A 10,410-nucleotide genomic window follows, 5' to 3' on the forward strand; every position below is an offset into this window, starting at 1 on the left:
TGCCCGCAACCAAGGTACATGCTCTTGACCGGAATCGAACCTGGGACCTTTCAGTCCGCAGGCCGACGCTCTATCCACTGAGCCAAACCGGTTAGGGCAAGATGTCATGTTTTGAAAGGATTTATCATAGGCCTGGGATACCATTTGGGGTGACAGCACTCACCCCAGCCCCGGCCCCTTAATGCCCATGGGGTACACACAGAGGTTGCGTCCCATTTCTGATCCCCCAAAGGGTCTATATCCTGGGGACCTGTGAGCTTGCCCATCATCCCCAGAACAAGTGTCTTGGACTGATGGTACCCAGGCCCACTTCCCAGACTGGGTGGCCACAGGACCACTCTGGGGTGCCAGCCCAGGCTTGCGTAGGGATGGATGGTGGGGGAGGCGGGTCTTGATGTGTGGCCCTGGGAAGAAGCCCGCTTCATCCTGTGTAAATCGGGGCAGCTCTCTCCGCTTCACTGGGCTGTCTGTGGGTCAGGCAGGCCCTGTGTGTAAATGAGGTGGCGCGTGGGCCCAGGCGCGAGGTGCCATCCGAACTGTGACCAAGCGGAGGTGCCTGTGAGCCCCATCCAGGTCCACCTCGCCCTACCCTCCATCAGGGGCCAGGGAGGCCTCCGGTCCATTGGCTTCCCTGTTCTGTTCTGCAGGCTCAGGTTCACCCAAGGTCCAGGCGAGGACCTTGGGAGGGAAAACATCGCGGCTGTTTGGCATAAGGAGCCACTACCTTGTCCACTTTCCACACCCACAGCCCCCACTGCCTCCTGATGGACGCTGTCCCAACCTCCTGCCCAGACAAGACTTCTCCCTCCTGCAGCCACTGGTTCTGCTGAAAATCCTGAGTCAGACCCAGCCCTCCCCTGCTCATGTGCCCTTTACGGCTCCCCATTGCTCTATAGTCCACCCTCCCACCCTGATCCCCCCAGGCTCCTTGCAGCCGCCCTGCCCTCCTTGGCCTCGCCTCACCCTGCCCCTCACTCACCCTGTCCCAGCCACACCGGCCTTCCCTTCTGTCTGGAACCCACCCAGCATGCTCCCACCTCCGGGCCTTTGCATCTACCATTCCTTCCAGCAGGCAGTCCCACAGGGCTGGTGTCCTCTCATCCTTGAGGCCCCCTTTTCAGACAAGCCCTCTGGCCCCTCTGTTCAAAGCAGCTCCTTCCACCACACCCTCCACTGCTTCCCCCTGTTGAATTTCTTCCTTGAAGGCCTCTGTCCCTGACGCAATTATATGCCTGTTGTTCTCTCCCCTACAAGACTAGGCAGTGAGGGAGGCCAGGCTGGGTCTGTCCTCTCCCTGCCCCTGTGTCCCTGGCACCTGGTGACATTTCTGGGGGAGTCGTGGGGGACCAGAGGTGCCCCAAGGCCCTGTCCTGGAGTCTCTGCTGACTGTGTCTTGGGTCTGTGGAGCTGTGGGCCGAGTCCCTTCTGCCCAGCACTGACAGATGTGCTAATTTCCCAAGCAGGGAGAGCTGGGCCTCTGGGGACACATTTCTGGGGCCCCCCGGGGAGAGCTTTCTCTGGAACAAAGAGGGAAACCTGGGGCCCTTCCTGCAGCTTCCATGTGGCTTCGGGGACCTTGCCAGGGGTGCTGGGCAGCCCTGGGCTCCAATCTGCCTTGGACAGCAGGTTGGGCTCTGAATGTAGTCTCTGGCCCCAGGAGTCAGGATCCCAAGTGTCTCGGGAGATTGGGTAGGGCAGAGGACTTCCGTTTGCATCGTCTGTGACAGAGTCTGGGCTCTGTGGCAGGTGAGCACGTGCCAGGTTGGACCTGCATGTCCTCAGGACATGGTTCCGAGATGGCAGTGGGACTTCGGGGTGTCAGTCCCTGGGCCTGAGAGAAGCACAAACACCGTCTAGTTGGCTGTTGTGCTGTTGGCTCTTTAGAGCAGGAGTTTCAAACTGGCGGCCTGTGGGCCAGGTGGGAGCCTCAAATGTGTTTTGTGGGTCACGATGTATTTAAAAGAAAAGCGAACCAGTTGCCAATGTTTCTTCCATTGTTGCTCATTCACTTAGGAAGGGTGACTGTGGGCCTACTGTGTGCCAGGTGCGTATGAGGCCATCCTTGCCCTCACAGAGTAGACATCCTCACGGGGCGACATGATTATCAGATAAAGCAACAAGGAAGCACACAAACACCCAGTAGGGCCCAGCTGATGTGGCTTGGTTGGTTGAGCATCGTCCCGTGCACCAGAGGTCTCTGGTTCGATTCCCCGTCAGGGCACATACCTGGGTTGCGAGCTTGAGCCAGCCCTTAGGTCCCCACAGTAGGAGGCTGTGCAGGAGGCAGATGATCGATGTTTCTATCTCTCTCTCGCCCTTTCCCTTCCTCTCTCTCTTAAAAAAAATTTTTTTTCAATAAAAACATTTAAAAAATCCAGTAGGGCTGAGTGCTGCAGGGAGAGACGGGGATCCCGCCTGGGGAAACCAGTGCTTCCAGAAACAGGAGTTTCTGTTCAGCCTTGAAGGAGAGCTCCCAGGCCTGGGCATTCTGGGGGGGGGGGGGGGGGGTTTGGGAAAGGGAAGCGCTGTCTGGGGCTGGTGTGTCAGGTGCCTGGAAAGGGACAGAGGTGGTCGCCGGTACCTGAGGCTCCCCAAGAGGAGGAGCAAAGGAGAAGGTGCAGAGCTCGCAGGGGCCCATTATACAAACAGGGAAACTGAGTCTCAGAGCACTTCAGGCAATGAGTGTCTGGTGGAGCCTGGATTTTTTAAAAAATATATTTTTATTGATTTCAGAGAGGAAGGGAGAGGGAGAGAAAGATAGAAACATCAGTGATGAGAGAGAATCATTGATCGGCTGCCTCCTGCACAGCCCCCATTGGGGATTGAGCCCGAAACCTGAGCATGTGCCCTTGACCGGAATTGAACCCGGGACCCTTCAGTCCGCAGGCCAACGCTCTATCCGCTGAGCCAAACCGGCTAGGGCTGGAGCCAAGATTTGAACCCTGGTCTGGCCAGCCTCACAGCTGTATCCCTGGCCCCTCAGTGCTTGGCCATAACGGGCCCTCCCAGGAGCAGGCCTGGGGAGGGGTCTCTTAAGGTGGGTCTGAGGGTTCACAATGGGTCCCAGTTTTCCCAAGGATGCCAGAGGGAGCTAGGAACAAAGGGACCCCCAAAGGGTCTTCTCCAGCTGGAACATTCTGTGTTTCTAGGATTCATAGCTGCATCTGGGTGACACACCCCACCCTCAAATTCCCAGTTCCCTTGGAGGATAGGCCCTACCTGTGTCTGGGGGCTTGAATGTAACGGGGATCAGCATGGAGTCTGCATATATCTGGGGAGCTTTGAGAGCCTGCTCATTGTCGGCAAGGGGCCTGGTGTGTTTGGAATGTCTGCCTGTATTTGGGAATCGGTGTGCATTTGTGGGATCAGCATGTGTTGAAGGTTCTGTGTGTGTTGGCGATCTATGTGTGGGGATATGGGTGTTTGAAGAGCTGTGTGGGTTTGGGGAGTCTGCATGTATTGTGGACGTCATGTTCTGGGGCATTTTGTATGCAGGAGCCACATGTGTTGGGTAATGCATGTTTCTGGAGCTCCGTATGTTTTAGGCACCTGTGGATTTTTTAGGCACCTGGGTTTCTGCATGTGTTTAGGGGAGTCTCCCTACCCTCACCCCATCATCCATATGTCCCTGCCTCCTGTCCCCCCAGCCTACCTCCATCTGCCTGGGGCCTCATTCTGAGCTGAGGGCCCCCCTCCAGCTGAGGAGCAGTGACCCCAGGTCAGAGCCCAGTGACAGGTGAAGAAGGTAATAGCATCTACAGAAAACCTGCTTCTGAAGCCCCACCAACCTCGGGCTCCCCTGACTCCCTGTTTTTCAGGGGAGGAAACTGAGGCCCCAAGTAGTTTGGCCACCAGAGAGTCAGTGCTGGAGCCTACCTTGTCCCCGAGGGCAGGTGTGGGGCTCCAGGGCTGCTGTGGGCTGAGCCAGCCCCTAGGTCACCCACAGTGACCCCGTCTGAGGCGCCATCTCCCAGGTCCCAGGGAAGAGGCAGGCACAGAGCTTGGGAAGGTCATTGGCAGCTGGGGTCAGAGTCACTAGAGCCCTCAAGGGGGGGAGGGGGTCCTGGCTTTCCAAGGGGCTCTTCCTGTCGCCAGTAATGAGGTACTTGGGGAGCAGGTGATGAAACCACCGCCTGGGTTGCGTGAGGCGGTTCTGGCCTGATTTGCTGCCGTGGCCCAGGAGCAGCGCCCCCTCCCCGCTTCGCAGAGTCCCTGCGGGCCCTCACCTCCCCCCACCACCCACCTGCCTCTCACTTCTCCTTTCCTACCCTCCTTTCCCGGCCTGGGTCCCCACCAAGCTGTGGCCTCTGGGCGCAGGGTCTGGCAGCGAGCTGTCGCTCATCCCCCTATTAAAGTCCCAGTGGGAGCCGAGAAGAGGAACTTGCTTCGTTCCTGATCCTTTCTCTCAAACCCTCACCGCAAAGCCTTGGGGGCACGATTCTGTGGCCCATTTTATGGGGAGGAAATGGGGGCTTCATGTTGCCAAGTTTGTCCTGTGCTTGTCGCCATGGCACCTGATTCAGCATCCCCAGTCCCAAGGCCCAGACACTTTGTGGGCACCATTCCCCGCCCCCGCCCCTCCTCCCCAGCTGGTGGAAGAAGGATTCTTACCCCCATTTACAGGTGAGAAAACCCGAGTCCTCAAGTGGAAACAGGCCAGGGTGAAGGGTCAGTGGGAGAGTGGGATTCCTTTCAGGCCCCATCTCCATCACCGGGGGCTCGGGGTCTCACCAGCCAGGGAAGTGACCGTCATGGCCTGAAGGACCCCTGGGATATTTGTTAGTTGACTTAGTGACCACAAGTCTCATCACAGAGAGTTTGTGGTACTCAGAAGCTCATGAAAATCTTCCTTCATCCCCCAGCACTTGCCCGGCACCGTGCTCAGGCCTGGGACCCAGGCTCCTCCCCACCCCAGGTGTGTGCCCCAGTGGTGCTGTCCCCTCTGTAGTCAACTGACCCATGCACTTCTGCCACCTGCACCCCATTTCAGCTCAGGGCCCCTGTCTCTCACCTCACCTCAGCCTCTCCCTGCCACCTCACTCCTGCCTAGACAGCTGCTGCTCCCCATGGCAGCCAGGAGCAGGCGGGAGCTTTTTTAAACACTTTTGCTTGAGACAAATCACAGAAACCATCCAAGTAGAACTCACACATTTGCACAAACTGAACACCTCCCTGTACCCAGACCCTGGACTGGGGGCCAGAACACCGGCCTCTAGGTCTCCTGCTGCCCCGTCACGGCCCCTGCCCTGCGGCCTCTGTGCTGACATCCAGCACCGTACGTGAGCTTTGCCTGTTCTGGAACATCATGTAAATGGACTCATCATGGCATGTCTCCTCTGTGGCGTCCGCACTGTTGAACTGGCACAGGTCTAGGAGACTCCCCGTGGGGATGCATGGGCCGGAGTGCATCCCTTTTCTGTGCAGTGTAGCCGCCCGTGGTAGAATATACCAGAAAGCATTTACCAGTTCTCCCTAGGAGGGTGTTTGGGCCGATTCCAGTTCGGGGCTATGATGAATGAAGCTGCTGAGGACAGTCTTGTCCGTGTCCTTTGGTAAAACATAGGCCCATTTCTATTGGGTGAATACTGAGATGAGAGATCACTGTGTCACAGGTTAGACATATGTTCATATTCAGTAAATGCCAGTTTTCCACAGTGGCTGTACCTCTTTCCCCTCCCACCAACAACACATGAGAGTAAAGGGGATTTTTTAAACTGTAAGATCGTATCCTGACCCTCCCCTGCCCCCAAACTCTCCATGGCTTCCCATTGCCCTCAGAGTAAAGCCCACAAATACCTAAATGACCCAACCTCCACCGCCCTCCCCACCACCATGCTCCTCACCTCTCCCCTTGCCATGCTGTCTAGCTATGCAGACTTCTTTGCTTTTTGTTGTGTGTTTTTTCCCCAAATGCCAAACTCATGATCACTATGACCTTTGGCCCTTGCAGTTCCACTGCAAGGACCACCTTCCCCAGATCTCCCACCACTGACTTCCCTCATTTTACTGTCCTTTCTCATGCTTCAGGTCTTGGCCCAAATGTCACCTCTTCAGATAGGCCCTTCTCGAAACCCCTGGCTAACGCTGCCCCTTTCATAGTCAGTCCTTCATTCGTTTTGGACTTCAGACAAACGAAAGTTTCAGGGAAATGACCTGGGCAGTTCCCATTGTTTTCAAAGGTCTGAGTTAGTTTAGGTAACATTGCACTTTCCTGTCCTTTACGGTTTGACAAAACAGCCACACAGCCCTCTGGGCCCACGGTCTTCTTATGGTAGGTCGCAGTCACTTTGCCAGTCTTCCGTGGCCATTGCTCTACTTACACTTTCTGCTTCTGAGGTCTGCTTATCCCAGTGGCCGGAGCACGGTTGATCTTAATAAATGTTAAGTATAAGGGGGTGAAGAAAGGGGTGGGGAAGTGGTCTCTCGGTTTCAAATGACCACCCCACTGCCCATCTGCTCAGGCCCCATCCAGTCTCTCCATTGAGGCCCAATTACATGCTTCCTCCTCTGAGATGCCCCCTTGGATTTCTCCGGGCCCTCCTTCCTTGCTCCATTTCCTGTCCATGGGTCTACCTCTCTGCCTCTCTGCTGGGCAGATGCCACAAACTCTCTGCTTTCTGGCTGGACCTCGGTGTGGGGATGCACAGAAGAGGCTTCCCCAAACCTCAGCCTCCCCCCTCGTGCCTGGCACATTCAGCAGCCACCACCACCTCCCCCCAGCAGTTCCGATCACGCCAACATCTGGAGCGCTGGTTGCTGGTCTGTCTGCGGCTCGGGGTGGGGATTTGCATGTGAGTACAAATATATATGCACACCCTGGGTCTTCCACCCCCACATTCCTTGGCTGGCCCTTCACACCTGGGCCTGAGACAGGTCCACTCAGTGGCTGGATTTGCATGCGCGTGTATTTCTGGGTAGGGAGTCAGCTGGGGGAGTCTGAGAGGAAGTTGTTGAGGGAAACTGGGGGTAGTTCAGACGTGTCTCTTTTAACCTGCTCCATTCACCCGATCTGCCCAACAACCCCTATATCTGATCCCGAGGCTTCCAGCCTGGATCCCAGCTCCACGGATGTACACATCCCCAGCCCCATGGGGTCAGAACTGAAGGGAAGGGTGGCAGCTGTAGAGGTCTAGACTGAGATCAGGAGGGCTTCCTGGAGGGATGGATTTAAAGCACACACACTATATTTAAAATATGTTTTTATTGATTTGAGAGAGAGAGAAAGGGACAGGGAGAGAGAAACAACAACCCGCTGCTTCCTGCGTGCCCCCTACTAGGGATCAAGCCTGAAACCCCAACCAGGAATCAAACCAGCCACCTTTGGTTCATGGGATTATGCTCAACCAGCTGCGCCACACAGGCCAGGGGGAGGGATGGATTTTTTGAGCTGGGTTTTGAAGCGTGAATAAGAGTTGTTGAAGGTAGAGAACGGTGGGCAGGGATTGGCTGGGGCAGGGCCTTGAATGCCAGGCTGGGAACTGAAACTTTCTCCTGATGGTAGTAGGGAGCCATGAAGAGTGTGTGAGCAGGGAGGGTCATGACCAAAGCTTTGTGTTGGGTTGGTCCCTCAAGGGCCAAAGCTGGGGATGACTGTAGTTCCTGTGTGGGGATTGGGAGTTCCAGGGTCACTGAAGGTTAGAAGAGTGTGAGCCCATCTGTGCCTGTTGGGCCGGGCCCCGGGGAAGGCAGAGGATGTGGGACCTTCTGAAGGACCCAAAGAGACCTGGGATACCGTGACTTCCCCCCGTCTCTGCCCAGATGGATGCGGCTCTGGCCTTTTCTCCAGTATCCGGCCACCCCCCAGCATGGACAGGTTTTTCAATGATAACTCAAACTCCAACCTTCTTTCTCAAACCCTCCCATGGCTCTCCGTTGCTCTTAGACCCAAACTCACAGCCTTTCCCACAGCTCAGAGGACCCAGCGTGGCCCTGCTTCTCAGGCCTCTCCCTCAAGCTCCTCCGTCCAGCCTTGTTGCTGTGTCTTGTCCCGCCTCAGGGCCTTTGCACCTGCTGTCCCTCTGGCTGGAACTCACTTCCTGTCTCGGCTCTTGGGTCTCAGTTCCGAGAGACCCTCCTGACCTTTTGGCTCTTGCTTGCGGCTCCCCCATTATGTGACCCCTGCCCTAGCAGGGATGTCCTTGTCTAAAATGGGGACAGACTGAGAAGGGGCTGGAGTCAGATATTCCAGGCTCAGATTCTCAGGTTCAAGTCCCATGTTCCCATGGGACCCCAGGCGTGGGGGGCATTTCCGGAGTCATCTTGGCACCGGGACCTCCGGACCAGTGCCCCACTTCTGTCCCGGGGGATCCATCAGGGCCAGGGCAACACATCCCAGCCGTGGGAACGAGTCTGATTCTAGCCAGGGATTAAAATTAGCCCCCGAGGTTAAATTTAGCAAGTCAATCCGGAGCTAGGGGGTTGGTGGGGCTCTCATCGGCTGGGCTCTGCATAGTTGCGACTGCTCAGAGACCCAGCCCAGAGAGGGTAGAGGACACTCCTGGGGCCACACAGAGGGCCACTTATGATGGCCAAGGCATCTTACACTCCTGGGCCCTGGGCCTCTGGGATGAAGGGGGTCCCACCCAGACCCCTCAGGCGGAGGTCAGAGAAGCAGCTATGGCTACTCGTGGAGACAGACCTCATTTCTCTACGCTTCCCCAGGGCTTGTTTCCAGGTCTGTGCCAGGTGCTCTGCATGCCATACCCACCCCATTCACAGAACAGCAATCTGAGCCCAGGGGAGGCCCCCTTGGCTGAGGGCTGCCCAGGGGGTCAGAGACTGGCTGGGATCTGAGCGCTGGCCCCCTTACCCTGGGCAGCCTGTGACATTGCCGCAGGCACCTGTGACATGGGAGTGGCTGGGGGTCACGTGTGGTCACAGAGGAGTGGAGGGGTGTCAGGGATCCGGGGCCTTGGGGTGGCTGACTGTACAGCGTGGCGGGGCCTCACGACAGGTTTCTTCGTTCCAAGGATCCCTGCATGGGGGCACAGGGAAGGCCTGGACCCCAACATGCTGCTTGTCTTGGGGACATGCTGTCCTCCCTGAGTTGCCCACTCTCACTTTTTGGGGCTCACACTGGGGAGATCTGAGATCCCCGGGAGGAGGGTCCAGGGTGTCGCCCAAGTTGCCCTGGGCCCAAATCGGGGTCTGAGGGCTCCAAGCCTAAGGTCTTTCCAGGGCAGGGGTGGGCAACCTTTTTGTGAGTGCGTGCCAAAACCAGCAAAATCTCTGACTCAAAATTCTTCTGCGTGCCAACCTTAATTTTTTGAGAACATGTTACGCCTACTTGATATCTCTTAAGGTGTACGTATGTGAAGAACCTTGAAGAAATAATAAAATTCATTCAAGCGACAAAAACACAGTATATGATGATGAAAAATACATTTATTTTTTAATGTATACATGTACACTGATAGTCCGACAGAAAACTTTATGACTCCGTTTGATATTATCAGTGGGACTTCTGCTGCTGCATCACTGATGACAGAGATTTTACATCAGGTTTATATTTCGTGACCTTAAGAGATATGCAGGAGCTACTACTTTCATCTGTCAGGCTACTCCTATTATGAGACTTAACAAAATTCATCACTGAGAACAAAGATTCACAAGCGTATGTGGATGAAACCAAAACACTGGTCGGATCTAGGAAGGCAGGGAGAGTTAAGGCAGAGGCATAGAAATTGCTCTTCCCCTCTCTTGTCAATCCATGTCTATGGTCTTTAAGATAACTTGTTATGTAAAATTATTTATTTATCTAAGATGCACCTACACTGAATTTATCTGAAAAATAAAAAAGTCAAAAAAAGAAAAAAAATTGTAAATGGAAGATTATAAGAGAGGGTTTCGCGTGCCAGCAAAAGTTACTGGCGTGCCATGTTTGGCACGCGTGCCAGGGGTTGCCCACCCCTGTTCCAGGGCATCCTTACTTCCTCCTGGTAGAAAGTGGGGCAGGGGTGGGTTTTTGTTATTTAAAGTATTTTTATTTTTTAATTAAAAATTCTTTAAAAATAGAAATAGTCCATAATCACTGAGGGGAAAGTTGGAAAGTTCAGAAAATCAAAAAAGGGGCAGGGGGAGAAGACACGAAAGGCCACACATTGTATGATTCATTTACATAAAATGTCCAGAACAGGCAAAGCCATGGAGACAGAAAGCAGGTCAGTGGTTGCCAGGGGTCAGGGGAGGGGATGGGGAGTGACTACTCATGGGAATGGGTCCCTTTCTGGGGGGATGAAAATTTCTGGAACTAGATAGAGGTGATGGTTCTACATTGTGAATAACTAACTGTCGCTGAATTGTGCACTTTATTTTTTAAAATATATTTTTATTGATTTCAGAGAGGAAGGGAGAGGGAGAGAGAGACAGAAACATCAATGATGAGAATCATTGATCAGCTGCCTCCTGCAC

The 10,410-nt window shown here is 54.8% G+C and overlaps 1 protein-coding gene across 1 annotated transcript in view; it reads left to right on the plus strand.

Moving 5' to 3' along the window:
- Positions 1-10,410, plus strand: part of BORCS8 (BLOC-1 related complex subunit 8) — a 27,126-nt gene that overhangs the window by 15,838 nt on the left and 878 nt on the right. The window lies entirely within an intron of this gene.

This window comes from Myotis brandtii, unplaced genomic scaffold (genome assembly GCF_000412655.1).
Source record: "Myotis brandtii unplaced genomic scaffold, ASM41265v1 scaffold421, whole genome shotgun sequence".
In the NCBI taxonomy this organism is placed as follows: domain Eukaryota; kingdom Metazoa; phylum Chordata; class Mammalia; order Chiroptera; family Vespertilionidae; genus Myotis; species Myotis brandtii.